General features: G+C 39.1%; 1 protein-coding gene across 3 annotated transcripts in view; it reads left to right on the top strand.

Annotated features, from left to right (window-relative positions):
- Positions 1-20,970, top strand: part of LOC149540784 (uncharacterized) — a 160,198-nt gene that overhangs the window by 12,862 nt on the left and 126,366 nt on the right. The window contains exon 1 of one of the 3 annotated variants that reach the window (XM_089801862.1): positions 15,126-15,319. The exons of the other annotated variants lie outside the window; for them this stretch is intronic. The gene's annotated coding sequence lies outside the window, so the exon portion shown is untranslated. Of the gene's footprint in view, positions 1-15,125; positions 15,320-20,970 lie in introns of those variants that run through there. 3 annotated transcript variants of the gene reach the window in all.

The following is a 20,970-nucleotide window of genomic DNA, read 5'->3' as shown; positions in this document are numbered from 1 at the left end:
TTGTTGGAAAGCCTATAACCACACAACTGATGTTTACCATATGGGGTAAATAGATTAATGCATATAGACAATAGACAAGAACTGTAAAACAACAGTACACCTTTTATTATTCGCATATATGTCAAAGAGATGACATAGTGCTTCCAGTGATGATTACAATGATCTCGGATGGTGTATATATACTTTCTGAAGAACCTTCCCGAAGGGGTCCTTCGGCTACATAACAAGAACCTTCCCGAAGGGCCATCGGCTACACAATATATACTGACGACATCATCTCCCCCAAAAAAGAAAAGTTGTCTCTAGATGACAACACAACAAAACTCAAAAAGAACTAATTACATTAATGCATAGATACTAGATTGAAGGATGTGTCTCTGATTGTGTAGACCGGCTTCGTCATAGCTGATACACTTGTTTTGTCTGAACCTTTAGATCAGCTTTGATTTGTGAATTCTCTTCCACTACCTCCTTCAGCATCATCGTGACCTCATGGCATTCAACTTCTTTCTGATCATGTGCTTTCTTTGCTGATTCCTTTTCCTGTAGTGCTGTTGCAAGTTGTTGTTTTGCCTCCTGCTTCCCTCGTACAATTTCCTCGAGTTGTGCCAATAATGTTGTCCACTCCGTTTCCCATGCAATTTGCTAGGTGGCAAGTTGATCGACCATCTCCTCCCAAGCCTTCTCTGCGGCCTCCTGAGCTTCTTGCCCAGCCTTTGACCATCGTCTCTTTGTGAGCACCAACTCTGCCAGGAACTTGCTTCTTTTGGTGATGTCATTGAGGCATGAATGGATATGCTTATCCTTTTCCTCCGCTACTGGTATAGGACCCTGCGTCTGTACCCTTCCTTTTGCTTTCTCTGGTGCCACTGCACTCTGATCTCCTGCCTCTGGTGATGTGGGGACCTCGAGAACCTCGCTGCTCGACCAAATCGCCTCTAACTGAAGATCCTCTCGCATGGGAGACTGAATGGAAGGACCTCTAGTAATAGGGGAAAGTAGTTGTCATCTTAGATACTCACTCGCTCGACTCACTGAGCTAATCTGTACAGCTGTTGGCGCCTGGTGTTCAGCTTCCGGCATGCTCAAATCAACACCCTGATCTATTGCATCATCCAATAGTGTGTCGGCTATCGTGACTTCTGCATCCGTCCCAATCACCTTTAATCGGACCTGCTCTTGTGCCCCTCCTTGACTATCTCCTCCCTCTGTGGCTGTCGACTCTGCTACTGGATGAGGCTGAGGTAGACTCAATGCTACTAACTGAGGTGATCCATGCTCCTGAGATACGGAGGTCAATTCTCTTCCCTCCTGAACTGTTGGCTGAGGTTGCATTCCCGTAGGTGTGTCCGCTGGTGATGGTGTCCTCCGGCTTTCTGAAGGTTGGACAGCCATTGAGTGTGAAACTGATCCTGCTACTCCTATTGCTGTCCGTGATCTGGGGTTTACGGTGACTAGGGTCATCACCACTGGCTGTCTAAACTGCCCGAACCCTGGGATGTGAACATTTTCCATAGTGTGTACATGCGGTGTTGAAAAAGATGGCGTAGCTGTTACTGGTGCAGCCGTCAACTGCCGCAAAAAGCGAAGTGGGTTTGCTGAAATCACCTCGACTTCCTCCTCATCCCGCTCCACCTCCTCCATTTCCTCTGAGTCGTCCTCCTCACAAGATGTATCCTGCCGGCCACTATCCATGTTTCCAGATTCCTCCATCTCTTGCCGTATCCTCTTCTGGCCAACGCCTTTCTGCCCTCCAGGTGTGTCTAAATGCCTCCACTGCATTATTGGAGGCTTGTCGGGTACTATCGAACTTGGCTGGATTTCCAACTTTTCTTTGGGTATCACCCTCGCAGTTGCCTCTAGAAAGAATCTGATGGCATAGTGCGGCATGCAAAATGTTTTATGCTGCAATGTCATGAACTCATCCATGTGTGTGGTCAATAGAGAAGCTCGATCATAAACCCTCCCATTCATGAGCCCGTTCATCATACTGACCAGCGGAAAGGAGATGACTGACGCCCTATTGGACCTTATAATTCGACTCTTTATCATGTCCATGAGGCACCTCCAATGGCCTTCTCTAATATTTGATTTCCGCAACCCTCTTCCCCTCAAGGTGTTGATAAGGGCATCTTTCTTTTGCTGTACCTGATCCTTGCACACTAATTTCACTAGCTTCAATTTTCTCTCCTTGTCCATCTTTCTCGGCTTGCTGTCAATTTTCTTTCCTCCTTGTGCCGTTCTTGGTATGCTGAATAACTTGGTAAAGTCAGTTGGCTGGAATGATATCACCACATCGTACCCCAAGTATGGGACTGAACTTTTACGGGAGTGCCTGTCGTATGCCTCAATCATGATATGCAAGAAACCTTCGAAATCCTGGATACAAAAAACTGGCATCCGGATTGCCCACTCTACTTGTGCCTTCCGTATGCTTGCTTTGACGAGGTGGTCATCCAGATTTTCATTCCACCATTTCCTGCATTCCAACCCATTCAACCCTTCAAATCTACGTTCTATGGTGTTATCTGTACATCCGGCTGGTTCTGCACTTTGGCTCTTTGTTTCCCTTTGTCTTTTTCGCTTGGCCGCGCTCCAGAAGGCCCTATTTGCATATCTTGACTCATGGCTGAATCTTGATCGAGTTTCTTTCTCCAAGCCTTTTTTATGGCTAATTGCATACCTTTTACTCCTTTGTCGTTGTTTTTTCCGTATAGCCTTGTTTGAAAAATCCTCTCCTTCCGTATGGTCTTCCTTAAATGCCCTGCGAGTTTGTGAACGACTTCTCTTTTTGCTGGCTATCAGAGGTATGGCTAGTTCGACTTCTCCTGGGTTAGAATACCGTGATATGTGCAGTTTGAATAGCTTCTTGTCTACTGCAAAATTTTTCATCATTTATAACCCGACCCCTGGACACCGTACGAAAGCAAGCATATATAATAAATTTTTCCAAGTTTCCCTGCACGTCGTACGACCGTACAGTTGTCCTTTCTTTTCTTCTGATGCGTGCCCGTACGGACAATATGCCCTTCCTTGCTTCTATGTGCGGGCTCTTATGTGCTGGCGTTGCTATTGCTCCACTCACCTGCACGGGTACTATCCTCTCCACTTTTTTCTGTTTGATCTGGGCTCCAAGGGTGCCGAAATGTTGACTTTGATCCAAGTGTACAGTGGCTGTATATATTCACGAAGATTTGTATAGCGCCCTTGTAAGTTCAAGTTTGAAGCTCTCATAAAATGTCCTCCCCCAATCTACAAGACCCTCTGTGACACTCTTTGGGCATCAAGTCAAAAACCTAGACTCGGTGGAATGCGTTACAGAGAGCAAAAGGCACTGTCAAGTTTCCTTCTGTAACTGCCGTACGGTTCACTCTCTTCACTTCCTCTTCTTTTCAACAAACACCGTACTTCATGCCTTTATGAGCCCCTATCATCGTACGCTGGTCTCCTTGCCTTTTATTCACCATACGGCACTAGTATTGGCAACATATAACATGATGCCGTACGGGTGGAGGGTCGTACGATGTCATTCCTTGTCCATACAGCTAGTGTTTGCTCCCCTTTTTTTTTATTTCCTGCATGCTGTATGGTGTTATGGAAAGTCGTATGGTATATTGGGTGTCGTACGATCACCATACGGTGCCTTTCTTCTTTTCTTTTTTTTTCAATTTTTTTTTTCTTTTTCAAAATTTTACTGCTCCTCGATATTCGTCGACGACGAAACAGTTCGCGCATGACATAATTTTACTTGGAACCATTCACCGTTTCCGGAATTTCCTGCTCATCCAGTGTCCATAACTTTATTGCTCTGTTATCACCGACTTTCCATATCTGGTATGGCCTGACCCATTTCACCTTAAATTTGCCCGGTTTGATTTCGTTCCATCCATCATACTTCAACGCCAGCTATCCCGGTTGGAACTTGTTTAGCTTTAGGTGTTTATCATGCCACGCTTTGCGCCTGTTCTGTGTCACCTCCATGGCCCATTGTGCCTGCAATCGTCACTCATCAAGTTTATTTAAATTACACGATCTCTCCCTCAGGTTTTCCATATCGCCTAGTTTGTTCTCAAAACTCAATACCATGAATTCCGTCGGCTGCCACTCCTTGCCATCAATAACTGTATTCTTGATTTTAGAGCCTTCACTCCGTACTGTTGAAGTTTTTATTAAATCCTTCCTCTTTATTTCCTGTGCAGACCGTATGATATGTTTTCCTTGCTACCAGCACCTTTCTACTATATCTGTGGTTTGACGTAACATTTTCTTTTTGCGTTGTCTGTTTATTGTGCACTGTACGGTGGAATCTTCCCTTTTTCTAGGTTCGTATTGTATGTTCTTCCCTTCAGCTTTTAACCGCCTTTCCTTCTTCCGTTTCTTTGTATTCCTTTGGACAAGCATTTCCCTCTTCTTTCTCACCTTTGTCAACCCTTAACATATTACAGCTCGGAAAGAGCTCATAATCCTCCATCTGTCAGTGGAAAAGGTCGTTCACCGAATCCAAATCATCATTTGTCGATCCAACTTCCAACCGTAGGACTCCTTTATTGGGTTCCAATCGCTACTTTCCTTCATCCTCTTCTTTGGAATCAGATGATACAACTTCTTCTCCTATCATTTGTGTGTGTAAATCAGTAATGAATCGTCATCCCTTTCTTTCCATTGATAGTGTATTCTTCTTCTAGTCATGCTTAACCTTTGCTTGTACAAGCCATCCCCGACTCAAAATGGCATCATATACTCTCCTCTTCAGTGGGATGACAACGAAGTCGAGCAGGAACGACTGTGTCATTGGTTGTGCCATTAGGACTCGCAACAATTTGATCTTGTTCTGGTCTGCCGTGAGCAACTGGAAGGTTGGTGGCCACAACGTAGGTTGTCTTAACTTTTTTCAGGTGTCTTCTGGTAGGACGTTTACCCCGGAACCTCCGTCCATAATTGTCTGAAAGGACCGTTCCTAATATGCCCATCTCTATGACCGCTGGATGTCGTTCGGATGTAAGAGCTAGCAACATTGGGTCTGCTGTACTTGCTCCACTTTCCTTGTCCCTTCCATGTTCTCCCAGTGGTTCGGTAGTTGGAGTGATGTTTGTGAGTGCCGATCGAAGTTGAGACATTGTGAGCAGCAGATTGTTTATTTTGATTGGTACTTCAGTTTGTAGTATCTGTCGTACGATGTTCTATTCTGCGCAGTTCCTTGTTGAGGTATCGGTTGTGTCCTTCCATTGTGATTTCTTTGCCTGCGTTGCTTTCTCAATTTGCACCCACGCTTCTTCCAATCTCTTCTTTTCTTCCGTCGGGTCAGGGTACAGTTTTGCTTGTTTCCATGTGATTGCCAGAACCTCCTCTTCGTCCATCTTGATGGTGATCAAATTGATTACTGATTTCGGGCACTTGGCATCTTCATGATCTTCCGGACCGCACCATTTGCATAACAACTTTGGTGTATTTGCTGATGTACAGTTTCATGCATAGTGGCCCCACAAATTGCATGCTCGACATTGAACCATCAGACGGTTGTTCACATCGTACCAAATTCGGCTGTGGTCCCCATTATTATTGTTGGTATTGTTGTTTTGCCCTTTTCTATTATTTCTGTACCCACCCGAAGTAGCACCATCGCTGTTGGTGTTTCCGCTCCCTCTTGACGCAGAAGCCTCCTTTGTCAGAAGCACTTGTTGATGTCCTCTTGTTTTTATATTGAAGGGGCATTCTTTTGTGGAATGTCCCATAATTTGACAGATATCGCAGAACTAGTTTTTCAGATAGGATCCCTTCGTGTGACCTTCTGTCTTACATTTCATGCACCATAGCTCATTTCCCTTCGACTCTTTCTGCATATTTTTAAATTCTTTCATCATTTGGATCATATACTTCTAGAGAGCTTGGACCTTTTTGCTGCCCTTTTCGTCATCACTGCTATCGTCTTCTGCAAATGCGTCATCTGAGTTAGATGAGCTACTTTTCTTCTTCTTTTCCGTTTTCTGTTCACTCGCTATGTCCATCGCCCGATTGTATGCTTCGGTGTATGATGATGGTGGCACAATATTCATTTTCTTCCTTAACTCCGGGCGTAGTCCCTCAATGAACCATCGCTTTTTCAGCCCATCTGCCGGCTTACTTTTCATTTTATTTATTAATTCTTTGAGCATACCCGAACGGTTTCATTTTTCCCTTGCTTTGTGGTGTAGATTTCTGCTACGATTTCATTGTCGTCGCGCAACAATTGAAACTCGGTGATAAACTTATTTTTAATGTCCACCCATGTAGTTAATTTCTGGGGATCCGTGTCGGCAAACCAATCAACTGCTACACCCCTTAGGGTTGCTGGAAATTGTCGTACCCATTCATCTGTGTTAGTTACGCCATTCGCCATCCAAATTGTTTTGCATGTCTTATAGTGTCTGATTGGATCGGCCGTTCCATCACCATCAAACTTTGGTAATTTCTCCTTTGGTCCTGCCATTATTACTTGATTTTGTGTACGAACATTGTTCAATATCGCTCCACCGGTGTCGTTCGACATGGCAACACCGGCATTGTTCTGCACTTCGACACTGGCGCTCTGTATCTTGGCGGTTTGCACTCTGACATTGGCGCTCTATATCCCGGCGGATTGCACTCTGACACCGGGTCTCTGTATCCCGACAGTTTGCACTCCGACACCGGCGCTTTGAATCCCAACGATTTGCACTTTGACACCAGCGCTTTGTACTCCGACACCGGCGCTATTTCGAACAGTCATCTTATCAACAATTGCGTTCTTTGGTGAAGAAGGATTGTCGTTAAGCGAAGTTGTCCGTTCCGGAAGTGTATCGCGGACGAAGAGTTCACTCCACGCTCGTGCTCCCTTAGCACTCCGAGCCGTGTGAGTTAATTCCCTTCCGTCTGGATTCTCTTACCTTAGCGTATATAGGTTCAAAAATTCCTCCCTTCTTCCACCAAATCCAATAGTTGTCGAGTCTCTTCCAACAATTCCTTGGTGCTTGGTGTCTGTCGGCAATCTGCTAAAACCTCCGTTTGCGCTTGGCTTGTTGTGCCAAAATTAAATTTTCTTGTGCGGTGCGTATTCCATCTTTTCTCTTTATCTTATTTCTATCCTTGTTAAGCTTGTTGGTTCCCAAAACCGCAGATTGGAAATCCAAGAGCTTGCCACTTCTCTGATAGGACTTCTCAATCAGTTTTGGCCAACGAACGGAAATCGCTTAGATTCCCCTGCACTTCGGGCTCCGCTACACCCAGGCGGGTAAATCTTCACCTTGAACACTGACTACCTAGTTCAAGGGTTTTCTATAGCGAATTTTAAACTTTACGAGTTCCTCGACTGGCAAGGTCCTTAAACTCGATCAGAATGAAATTGAAACTGGATGCTGAATACTTGATGATTGAATGTTTTGTATAAATTTTGTTAATAATGAATTTGATGCTTGCAGGAGGAATGTATAGATTTTCTAACTTCAATAAAAAGACCAGTGCCTTTGCTTATCCGGGCGATAGAGTCAACTACAGAGAATTTTTACATACAACTTCATAATGTTCAATGCATTTGTACTGCCAACAATTTTGATAATCCAGATGCGACAGACCAATTATAATGCAATCTTAAATTAGTCCAGATTGAATTTTAACTCCACTGAGACAAACTGGACACAGCTGTGGAAACAATTAAATATTCCACAACACCTATGATGATCAAATTTAAAATGCTTAACTGACCATGTCCACTTATCTGATAACAAAATCATACACAGAATTTTAAAATATAATTATGAAGGACGATTCCCCTGTGGTTTAAATCTCTACGCCATTAACAACAAACAAAGAACATTTTTATTTTATTATTAAAACAAAATAATTTTATAATAATAAAATAATGGAATTTTATTATAAAATCATATTGAACCCTTATTCCTCCTTACAAATAAAATATAAATATAAAATGCCTCTTCTCTATATGAATGTTCGGATGTATCTTTTTTGAATGGATAGTTTTTACATATTTATATCTTAACATTTGAAGGAAGGTGACCTTTTAGATTCAATACTAATGTCTCTTCGAAAGTAATCGCACCTTTCCATTATAGTTTGTTTACTATCGTTTTCTCTCCCTTTAATAACTTTTCGTATGATTTGCATGACTTAAGATAACCTTTGATTTTAACGGCAAATTTAAACTATCATCGCTTTTAATATTTTTGATAATCTTTTACTTGGACTTTGAATATATCAAACTTTAGAGAACCTTGTGCGACAACTGAAAACTTCACCATCCTCTTTTGTATGAATAAAAATTCGATATAAATTGTAAGAGATGACTGTTACATAGTGTTCCCTGCCCATGGTTTCTCCCGTAGTGACTTCAACATTGACGCATACTGGAACTGATGATAATTTCAATTCATTCCGGTTTGGTGTTTTTCGATATAGAATGGCCCTTTGTTGCTTATGAGGATCATCGGCGGCATATTCTGTATTCATTGCGAACTCCATCGTATCTCGTCAACATTCAAACCATCCTTTTTTGCGACTCCTGTACATTTTTCAGAACTTGACGGCTCCTCTGCTTCTATTTTTTGTGGTGTAGCAAGCATTGTCGCTGTATATGATTGGACCCTTTTGGCACCGTGTCTGGTTATTTCGTCTCCAGAATCATCTTCAGTGTGTAACATAGCTTTATACTTGTTACAGGTTTTTCCTAAATCTGGCAACATGAATTTCCTTGGATAAAATTTCTATTTCCCAAAACTGTTAAATCTTTCTCAACATTCCATTTGCATTGATGTGGTAGTAGGAAATTCCAATGGGTCAATACGACAACAAAAGTGCAGATATAAACTTCTGAGTACAGTTAGACATGTCTTTCATTTCACCACCTCCATTGATATTTAGTGATATAAAAAACCCAGAAAAAACTGCTGATAGATGGGACACAGAGCTAGCCATCTTCATCACTGAGATATTTTTGGATAAGAAAAAATCTGTAGAATGGCTGTCAACAATAGTTCCAGTCCTAATCTGTGTATCAGACAATGTCATATCCTACTTCAACGTGGATTCTAGGTGTTTATATTACATCATTGTAGTTTGTCTCTCTGCAGCATACATCCAACATGATATCTCTATCCATCCTAAGGTAAACCATTTACAAGGCACACTGAGGCATTGTATCTGTTTTAACCTCTATTTGGTTCACGATTTTAGAGAATAATAGCATGTAGATAGGAATAACAAGACCAGTTCCAATTCCTCCAAGTGTTCCACAAAGTATGAGAAGACAATCAAAACCATCTGCAAAAGAAAAAATATCATATAATATTTTGTAAGGTACCATATAATTTCTCACTTCTCGTATCTCACAATCCATTCCTTTACTGTAACCTCTGCAACTTCTAGTGGCTATTTTGTTATAAGAACAGTCACCCTCTTGTTCTAATGCTTCTTTTTGGCATCCATAGTTGGACTGCAGTTTAAAAATTCTTGCTCTTCTCATTCAGCTTTTGCAACCATGCGTGACAGATATAATTTATTTCTCCAAACCCAGTGTTCTATTCATTCTAGAGTTTCAATATAGGTTCAAGTGTATATCAACAAGGTCTAAATTCAATACATTCATCAAACTTTTTCTCTAATAAATGCCCATGTTTTCTGCAAAAAATTAAGGTTCCATCAAAGCTGATTTGGCATTAGTCATCATTCCTCTACCTTCGTTCTAGGTCCATTGGGCAATGGCACCAAATGTTTACCGTACGGGGTAAATAGATTAATGCATACAAACAATAGACAAAAACATGTAACACAGCAGTACAACTTTTATTATTTGCATATATGCCAAAGAGATTACATAGTGCTTCCAATGATGATTACAATGATCTCGGATGGTGTATATATACTTTTCGAAGAACCTTCCCAAAGGGGTCTATCAACTACATAACAAGAACCTTCCCGAAGGGGCCGTCGGCTACACAATATTTATTGACAACAACTAAGACCCTCAAATCCCACTGTCAGCTCACGAGGGTCACGATGGTGAACTGACCTGGCCAACTGCAAGAACCTGCTAAAAATGGGGACATTACAGTCCTCCCTTCCCAAGATTGTTTGTCCCCAAGCAATCCTAGAGCAAAATGAACATCACAATCCCCCTGGATCCCAAAGGTAGAATTGCGTACTATCCTTGCTGTGTACAAGAAACTCCTGTAGCATCAACACCCAGATAACTGATATGAATGACATAATCATCTGGAAATTGACTGTAGACACTGATGGTGATGACAACCCATCGGAACTCAATCCAACTGAAATATCAACTTTGTCCACACTCGAGTCCCCATCAAACTGATACTTACACCCAACTACACTGTGGCGATGGTAACAACCATAGGTACCTGAAACACTACCATCAACTTCAACCTCTACCAATATGGTCAAATGAGTTTGGAGATACTGCAATATGGTCAAATTGTCTTGGGTTTGGAGATACTGCAAGGGGTCTAATTTGCAGCTATCAATCCCATCTGCAAAAGATGGTGCTAACAACCCATCCCATGATGGTATGAAACTGGAGCCAGCCCACACCAACATGAAACCAAATCCTCTACCTGTAGGTCAAAATAAAAGTAATGAGCACTCCTCACAGTATAATGTCGATAAAAACTCCCAATCTCTATCAAGGGCTCATTAGTATCAGTCTGGGAATCAGTAGATGGCTCCAATTTCTGACTTTGAACTACTGGTTAGGCAGGATCCTAGGCAATCCTCTCAGCAAACCCAACCTCAAAATCCTTGTGGGGAAGCATAATAGATAGAGTTTCTACAATCTTTTCCACCAACCATTGAATGGCACAAGAGCCTCGGTTGAGAGTACCCTCAGACATTGTACGAATCCTCTTGCACATCCGAACTCTTCAAAAGATACTCCATGAAAGACTATGTGTAGTAGAAATTATATGTGGAAACATCAACCTGCTTCCTTGCAACCCACAATTGATCCCACTGAAAATGTGGCACTACCATCTGTCCAATGGTACCAGCTGTACAAAGAAATAGATCTGCTTCTAGTAGAAGGAAGCAAATCACGATGAGAGCTCGTCTTCCTTGATGCTCTCACCTCCTTTGTACCTACTGCACCCATATATTGGACGGATGTGTCAGCCACATCATCACGTCCCTCATCCCCAACCGTCGAAGCAAACTCACACCAACCACAATATGTAACTGAATAGGGTCTGGGGCTGGTGTCGACCATACCCGCTCCAACTCCACAATAACCTCATCCAATTGTGACTATGACTCTTGAAGAGCCAACTAAGTATACTAAAGAGAGTCCATTGTCACCTCAAGCTCCTAGGTAAGCTCAGCTACCTCCTCCTCTTTCCCTAACAACGTCTCATAACAGGTGCTACCCCACTCCAGAAGGTAATCCTTGTCAGCAACTGAGAGTAACTATGCTTCAAGATCCTGACAGCCTCTCAAAGTGTATGAACCTCTGCTAGAGAAAGAGTACTATCACCGCACTCATTAGACATAGGAGCACCCCAACCAAATGTAGCTAGCATCTGATGGACAACATCATGATGCCCAAGAGCTGAAGAAATGTCACTATCACTCACCTTCAGTTGACTAGTCACATGATGTCTCTGTAACCCTTGACTCCTATGCAATCTCTCTGTCTCACTAATGAAACTATGATAGGAAACTGAATCAGAACTGCCCACCACAAGATCACTTATTGCATGTGTGCTATGGACCTTGCACAACTCTACATCTGAGATACAACTACTATGTACCTCAGTCAACTCCTCATCTAAAGAAATGGAAGCCCTCACAATATCAATATCCCCACATGTCTCAGCTTCCACCTTAAAGGATAAATCCTATAAACATTAATCCTGGGACCCATCCAAAACCTCTTCGGAGTCATCAGCTGATACTTGGCAAGGGATATCGTACCCGATGCAACTCATAGCATCATCAATTGTATCATTAAATGTGTCCATACTATCTGCATCCACATCTACTGACTCTGTTGTAACATACAAATCAAAGCTGGGTGACTCCATACATGCATCGGTGTCACCTGAGGAAGCAGCTACCTCCTGCACCGGAGCAACACTATAACAGCTCACATACAAATCTCCAATAATAATCCCCTCCTCAAGAGAGTGTGAAGTATCAGTAGTAACAATTGCATCAACTGTCTCTACACTAACTGCAGCAACAACTCTAGGAGTCTCAACTTGTTGAAGCTTAGTGCCGCTATGCTCTACTATTGACACAACCACATGTCTCTGTGAAATAAGTCCATCATCAACAGTGTGGATAGGACTAGCAGGTGTCGTACTAAATAGAGGTCCATCTGCATCATGGACACCTGTTGGGGAAAAATCACTCCTTCCCACCGACTTTCTAAAGGGAGAAACCATATATCTTGCAGTTCTCTTAACCATCTCAGGATTCGACAAGCTCTCTACCAACCTTTGTTGATGAAGCTTCAGTTTCTCCAAATTCTCTTGCAAGGCATTCATTTTTACGCTAACTTCCTCATTACTCCACTAACTTCTAGAACTGTCAGTCCTATGTTTGTCCATAACTCGAGAAAAAAAAGTGTTGGTCACTCTAGAAATCAGATTTGAAAATCTTCAAAGTCAGCATTGAACAAAATAAAAATTGAGCCCAATTCCTGCAGGTTGGTAGGAAACTGCTCTGATACCACTATGAAAAGCCTAGTCTTTGCCGTAGAATATAATTGCAAAGTCAAACTGAAAGCTGCCTAGTCCAATTTCATTCTGGCGTTCACAATCTGCCCTTACAAATGCTGCCCAAAACAAACTCCAATCTGTAGACTAAACCCTCGTCTAGCAACAAAGAAATTATAATATTCAATCGTATAAATGCTCCTCAGTCACAATTAATACAAAAAGAGGAGACAATGATAAAACTCAAAAGTCCACAATACCTCAGCTGTGGATTCTCAAAATTAAATCTACAATACTTCAATTGTAGATCCCAAACCCTTATATTTCAACAAGGGCACAAACTTCAAACTTAGAAATGTCACAAAGACAACAAGGGCAAAATAAGATAATCAAATAACTGGATGCTTTACTCATCAAATGGGCTTATATTTATAATCTCCAAATGGTACAAAGTTTCCCAAATGAACTTCACTTAAGAAGCTTCCCACACACAACATTAAAATATAATAAAGTGTCATTATGATCTGATTTATTAATTGCTTTTGGCTCTGAAAATGACCTTTTCCACCATAACTTAAAATCTTGACACGTAAGGCCATTGTTTCTTATTCCCATGATTTAAATTTTTTTGTCCTAGTTCCAACGAGCCATGATATTGAGGTGACCAACCAACAATACTATTAAAAATAGCAACCTCATTGTATTTATACGAATAATAATAATAATTCACCCATCTTGCGAAAACAACTGAAGCGACATCAGAATCAAAATCTGACAACACCAAAGTGATCCTGATGATGAAAGATGATGAATGAACCTGACGGGGTGACTTACTGTCGTCCGGAGATGACTTTTCTTTTTCCCCGGCAACGGTGCCAAATGTTTACCGGACGGGGTAAATAGTTTATTAATGCATACAGACAATAGACAAGAACATGTAACACAACAATACTCCTTTTATTATTTGCATATATGCCGAAGAGATTACATAGTGATTCCAATCATGATTACAATGATGATCCAAAGTTGTACATATACCATTCTGAAGGAGTGACTCAACCCTGTCGGCTATTTTATAACTTCATCGACAACATGCTAATCTACCCGTTGGCTATTTTGTAATTTTACCGACAACACTTACTATAAATAGACACTCCCTCCAAGATTCTTAGAGCTCAAACTGGAAGCCCGAAATAAAAACTAAGAGCATCCTTCAACTCCTCTAACTCAACCGAGCTCATCGGAATCAACAAATTGACTTACTATAAATAGTAAGTCCCTCAAACAAAGCCAAAACACATTATAGGCTGTTGGAAAGCCTACAACCACACAACTGAGACCCTCAAATCCCACTGTCAGCTCACGAGGGTCGCGATGGTGAACTAACTTGGCCAATTGTAGTAACTTGCTAAAAATGAGGATATTACAGATCAGCGAGGAAATTTACTGCGCGTCCTATCAATTTTGTCACTTAATATTTTAAAAATTAGTTTTAGAAAACAGTATTGTTAATAGTCATTGTTAAAAAGTATAGACATTAGCAATAACTTGCTTGCAGTAATTTACTACATTTTAAATAATTTCCAATTTTGAAAATAGTTTAAAAAATTTAAAAATAAAAATATTTTTTAAAATAAATTCAGATTTTTAAAAATCTAATTAATAATCATTATTAAATGATTAAATTTGGGTGTTTATAAAAATATATAATTGCTATTAATTTTTTTATTCTGTTATATCACAAAGTAAAATAATATGAATTATCATACATATTTTGATATAATATTGACATAATTTTAAAAATAAAATCTTTTTTTAATTTTTAAATTCAAATCTTCTTTAATGAAAATTTAAAACTCTCAAAACTAATTCAAATTTAATAATCTTCTCTAAAGAAAATCTAAAAATCTAAAAATGCTCTAATAATAAAAATCTAAACTTTATTAAATTGAATAAATAAAAATCTAAAATTTACAAAATTGAATAATTTTTGAACAAAATATTTATTAGTAATTTTAGAAGTTTTAAAATAAGTTGAAATGTTGATATTTGAGGAACAAAATAATCTATACATTGCATTAAGTTCTATATTTTTTAACAATGGCCACTCACAACACTATTTTGTAAAACTACATCTTAAAATATTAATTAAAGCTCTAGGTTAAATTTGTTAAAATTTATAACTTCTCGTTTGATATAATAGACACAAGAAACATTGTAGATCTTTGATTATCACATCCAAGTGTAAAATTGTCTAGCACTAGACTTCCACTTAAACATTTCAAGATGATCCCAAAAGGCAGGGACTCTAGCTCACAAAGAGCTCTTGTTGTTATTACTCTAAAACATTTGGAACCTTAATAAACAAGACGACTTTTCTATTCTCCGTATATGTGTTTTGATATGCTGGCGCCATCGATGGAGTTTGTCTCTTCAAGCATTTGGTGTCTCTATTGTTATGCCAAAACCACCGTGTCTTCAAAAACAATATACATTTTCTCTGCTCCTTGTAAAGCCTGGGCAGTGCCATAGTATGAAGCAGAGCACATGTGCCGGAAATCCAGCCATATAGAGCTTAAATCCGCTTCAGTTCTGAATGCATACACTTCGAATCGCATTGTGTGGTAGTGCGACATGTTTCCTTGATATGTTACTGTCATTGATTTCAATTACCGCTGCACATCAGAATCATGTAAAACAAACTTTAATGTTTCTTTGATAGATTCACAATATCGGGTATGATATTTATTCGATGCCTATAGCATGATATGCATTGACTTCATTATTTTTCTTTATATATCTCATTTACCAATCACTGCTAATATGTATTGATTTGAATATATTCCTTTGTTTTGAAACATTCCTTTTGCATCTTGGAAACTCTTCATGATATGCTTGATATCAGGCAACTATGTTTAGTATTGTAGTGTATAATAGACATGATAAATCTTGGTCCACAACTTTCATGGAAAGGAGAATAGTGTGTTTCTAGAGATCAGTCAATATAAAGATTTATCACGGAGTGAGCTTTGTATAAAAGTTGAAATATGAATGCTACTAATCCATGTTTTGACTTTAGATATCAATATCACTGTTACTAATTTGAGTCTCATAATTGCGAAGATTTGATGTCCTTTGAATGTCTTGTCTCTCCTTACTTTCTACATAACATATCTTCTCATATTGTCATTGTTTGTAGTATGCCTTTTTAAGTCCTTCATTTACCTTCTCGTAGATTTGAACTCTTTATAACTTTCTTATTTTCATTTTCTATTACTGTTCTTGTTTTCCACCAATCATATAGTATATTTCTTTGTATATACACCATTGTAAATATCTTATCCGAATTGAATAGTCTTTATCTCTAACATTATTCACAAATGGAGACCTTAATTTTGCAAAAAATCAGGACTCCATCAGTGGCTCTTACTGGGGACATATGCTCCTTGTGGGCATAATGAGATTCCAGCTATCTCTAGAGGAACAGACTGAGCATCCATGCTTAACATGATGCAAGGTGAAATGGGTGGCCCCAGGCCCCCAAATAATGAACATTGATTCTTTCCTCTATCAAACACATTAACTTGATCATGTAACACTTTGGATCTTGTTGTATTACATACATCATCCTTATGGACAATACTTATTGCTTCATCAATGCGATCTTTGGTGTTCTACTTTTTCTTTATCTTTGAGAAATCATTAGGTGCACCATGACTTTTTCTAAATGGAGGATCCCCATGCATTTGATCAGCTATACAAATATCTAGATCAAGGTTTTGAATATTTTCTTGCACACAATTTGCTACATTTCCACACTCCAGATGTTGTTTCTCTTTACAAGACGGTTTTAAAGATAGCTCACATTCTGGAACTATTGTTTCTCTTTCATCAAGAGTTTAATTAGACAAGACACTTGGAAAATTTTCAGAACTAATCTCCAATGCACTCTCCTCATTACACCTATCTGATCCCGTATCTTCTTCACATGTTTGAAATAACTACTGCTCATTAATGCATGTCTCATCTTCTGAACACACTTCCTCGCACATATCTTGAGTTTCATCATCTTCAAAATTATCATCAGACCTTCTATCTTCATCATGATGCTGATGGAATTGATTACATTAAAAATCTTCTTCAAATAATGGATTCAAGAACATAGAGAAATCAGACATATCTTCATCTACTTCCTGTTCAAACAATAGATTCAAGAACATAGAGACTTTAGGCATGCCTTCATGAGAGCTTTCATTTGGATCATTAATTGTTTCATCAACAAGACCAATATCTTCATTATCCCCTAAAACTTCCTCCTGGTCATACACCGTATGCAGTTCTATTTCATCTTCACTATATGATTCCTGTAAATTACCATCCGCTTCATCTAGTACCCCTTGAATAAGTGTTGTTCCATCAACTTGTTTACCATGGTGAATTGAGAAAAAATTTGGACTATTTTTCTCAACAAGTTTTTGATACTCTATGTCTAACAAGGCTGAACTTTCTTCAACACTGAGAGAATCCTCTTCCTCATTTTTACATTCACTGTCATCTGTTGGCATATGAGTATCATCATGGGCAGATTCTCCTTCAAACTGACCAAAAACTTCTTCTTCATTCAAATCTGAAACATTATTATGTTCTTGTAGCAGTTTGGTATGTCTTTCTTCATCTCCATCACCTTCTTCCAATATCTAAAAAAGAAGCTTCAAATTGGAGTCACTTGGTGAAACTCCCAACTCAAAAAAGTTCTTTATAAATTCCACATATCGGGGCATAATGTCTGATGGTATCTCATTATAAATGTTTTTCATCCTCATGTACAAAAATGCCAAAGACTCCACTTCAAATCTCTCTGAACTGAAAAATGCCAAAGTGGAGACATGTCAAGATCTTCTTCCATGCTGCAATTTTGATCTTCATAGTGTTCATAACACATCTCATCTTCCTCGCTTGCATCATGAAATTCATATAAGAACCATCGGTCAAACTCTTTCCCAGATGAGATACTTTGTGTAGGTAGTGATTCATATCCTTGTCTCACATTGTCTTTCAATGTCCTGACAAATAGCTTCATCACTTGATCCTCTATAGAAACCTCATAATCTTCTATGAATGTATAATATGCATCCAAATGTTGAAGTGTTGATTCATCCCATTCTCCATGGAACTTTGGTACAAGTTGTGAAAGTTGTGGGGATAACTTGATAGGTTCATAATCAAAATTGCTGAAGTCCAATGGCTTGATGCCATCTGGAATAAAAGGCCTTCTCTAAAATGATCAATACATTTGAAAAAACTATCCATCATCTCCTTCAGCAAAGCTACCAATTGAAACTTTGAATAGAGTCGCCACCTCTTTCAAGGAAAATGTTGATTTGTTGATCTTTTGAGTCTTGCCTCCAATAGAGTGTGCTTGATACACCTTTTAATTCTTGGTAATTCACAATACTTATTGCGAGCAACTTCCCCAGCAAAGTCGCCAATCAATTGGTTCCCAAAACCATAGATTGAAAATTCAAGAGCTTGTCAATTCTCCAATAGGATTCCATGATTAGTTCTGGCCAACTAATGGGAATGATTTCAATTTTTATGCACTTCAGGCTTCGCTACACCTAGGTGGGTAAATCTTCACTCCAAACCTAATCACTTAATCTGAGGCTTTTCTATAGCGAATTTAAGCTTTGCAAGTTCTCCAGTTGGCAAGGTCCTCAAACTCAATCAAAATGAAATTGAATGCTGAGGGCTTAAAATGGTTGAATATTTTGTATATGGTTCTTAACATTTGGTTTGATGCTTGCTAGAAGGAAGATATAGATTTTATGACTTCAAATATAAACCCTATAATAATACTTCAATGATTCAAAAGACCAGTGCCTTTTCTTATTCAGGCAACAGAGTCAACTACAATGAAGATTTTCGCGTACAACTTTATAAAGTTCTACGCACTTATACCATCAAAAATTTAATAATCAAGATGCGACAAATCAAATATATATGCAATCTTAGATTAGTACAGATTGAACTTTAACTCCTATGGTAGGGAGACAAACTGGACATAGATACAGAAACAATTCGATATTTCACTATATCTATGATGATCACATTTAAGATGCTAAATGATCATGTCCACTTATCTAACATTCAAATTGTTTACAGAATTTAAAGATGATTATAAAGGACGAATCAACTGCAATTTAAATCGCCACGCCTTTTAAATAATAAAAAAGCAGAACGCTTTTATTTATTATTAAAATATTATAAATAAATTTATATTAAAAAATCATCTTTTCACTCCTTATTCCTCACAAGTAAAAATAAAAATATTTCTTCTTCAAATGCTTTTTGTCGAATATGTCTTGTTAGTTTGAATAACTTACACTCTTCTTATATCTTTTAATTTTAAAAGACGTGACCTCTGCATGTTTGGCACCACAAGTATCGGCTTTGATGTCTTCCAACATCCTCAGGATTGAATTCATCATAGGAGCATCCAATAGAATGAGAATAGGCCACTTTATATTTGGCGACATTAATGACCTCTTCCCGTGACTTTTTAAACTTTGAGATAAATATCACCAGAAGTACTAAAGGTGTGTATCCTGGACTACATCTGGAGAGATCATAGTAACCTTAATCTTTGATCCTTGACTTCAATACTATAAGGCTTCTCTCCGTAGACTTTGAATTCTAATCACAACTCCTCCATACTATCATCATTACATATGTTGTGATATTGCTATCAGGATTTAACTGTGTGATTTTGAGTCAAACTCATTGATCCATGTTTCATGAGTAGTGATTCAACATGAATCCATCTCTCATGAGAATAAATGGAACACTTAGCACTCATTTTATCTAGGTGATGCTCACAGGGGTGAAGCACCGGGACTTCCCGGGACGTCACCCATCCCAGTACTACTCTAGCCTGAGTGCGCTTTACTACAGAATTTCCTCCATGGTTAAACCCAAAGTTTGCAACCCCATTTGCAAAAACTTTCACCAAGTGTTGTGCTTTATGAACCATTCATTAGAAAGCCCCTTAAGCTCATCAATTGATAAGTAGGAGATAATTTCCACAGTAAGTCAAATTGTGATATTGCTATCAGGATTTAACTATGTGATTTTGAGTCAAACTCATTGACCCATGTTTCATGAGTAGTGATTCAACATGAATACATCTCTCATGAGAATAAATGGAACACTTAGCACTCATTGGATCTAGGTGATACTCACAGGGGTGAAGCATCGGGACTTCTCGGGAGGTCACCCATCCCAGTACTACTCCAGCCTGAGCGCGCTTAACTACGGAGTTTCCTCCATGGTTAAACCCAAAGCTTGCAACCCCATTTGCCAAACCTTCACCAAATGTTGTGCCTTATGAACCATTCATTAGAAAGCCCCTTAACCTTCATCAATTATTTGACTTACTGTGGAAATTATCTCCTACTTATCAATTGATGAGCTTAAGGGGCTTTCTAATGAATGGTTCATAAGGCACAACACTTGGTGAAGGTTTTGCAAATGGGGTTGCAAGCTTTGGGTTTAACCATGGAGGAAACTCCGTAGTTGAGTGCACTCAGGCTGGAGTAGTGCTGGGATGGGTGACCTCCCGGGAAGTCCTGGTGCTTCACCCCTGTGAGCATCACCTAGATCCAATGAGTGCTAAGTGTTCCATTTATTCTCATGAGAGATGGATTCATGTTGAATCACTACTCATGAAACATGGGTCAATGAGTTTGACTCAAAATCACACAATTAAATCCTGATAGCAATATCACAATTTGACTTACTGTGGAAATTATCTCCTACTTATCAATTACATATGTTAGTCATTATTACTCTAAAACATTTGAAACATTAATAAATAAGACAGCTCTTCTATTCTCCGTATATGTGTTTTGAAATGTTGGTGCCATCGATGGAGTTTGTGTGTCTTCAAGCATTTGGTGTCTTTGTTGTTATGCCAAAACTACTGTGTCTTCAAAAACAGTATACATTTTTCTCTGCTCCTCCTTGTAAAACCTGGGCAGTGCAATAGTATGAAGCAGAGCACATGTGCTGGAAATCCAACCATATAGAGCTTGAATCCGCTTCAGTTCTGAGTGCATACACTTTGAATCACATTATGTGTGGCAGTGCGGCATGTTCCCTTGATATGTTACTGTCATTGATTTCAATTACCGCTGCACATCAGAATCATTTATAACAAACTATTATGTTTCTTTGATAGATTCACAATATCAAGTATGATATTTATTCGATACCGTAG

Source organism: Cupressus sempervirens, chromosome 9, assembly GCF_028749045.1.
Source record: "Cupressus sempervirens isolate cs-2001-9-10 chromosome 9, ASM2874904v1, whole genome shotgun sequence".
In the NCBI taxonomy this organism is placed as follows: Eukaryota; Viridiplantae; Streptophyta; class Pinopsida; order Cupressales; family Cupressaceae; genus Cupressus; species Cupressus sempervirens.
The sequence above is the reverse complement of the archived record's forward strand: the minus strand, read 5'-3'. Positions and strand labels throughout refer to the sequence as shown.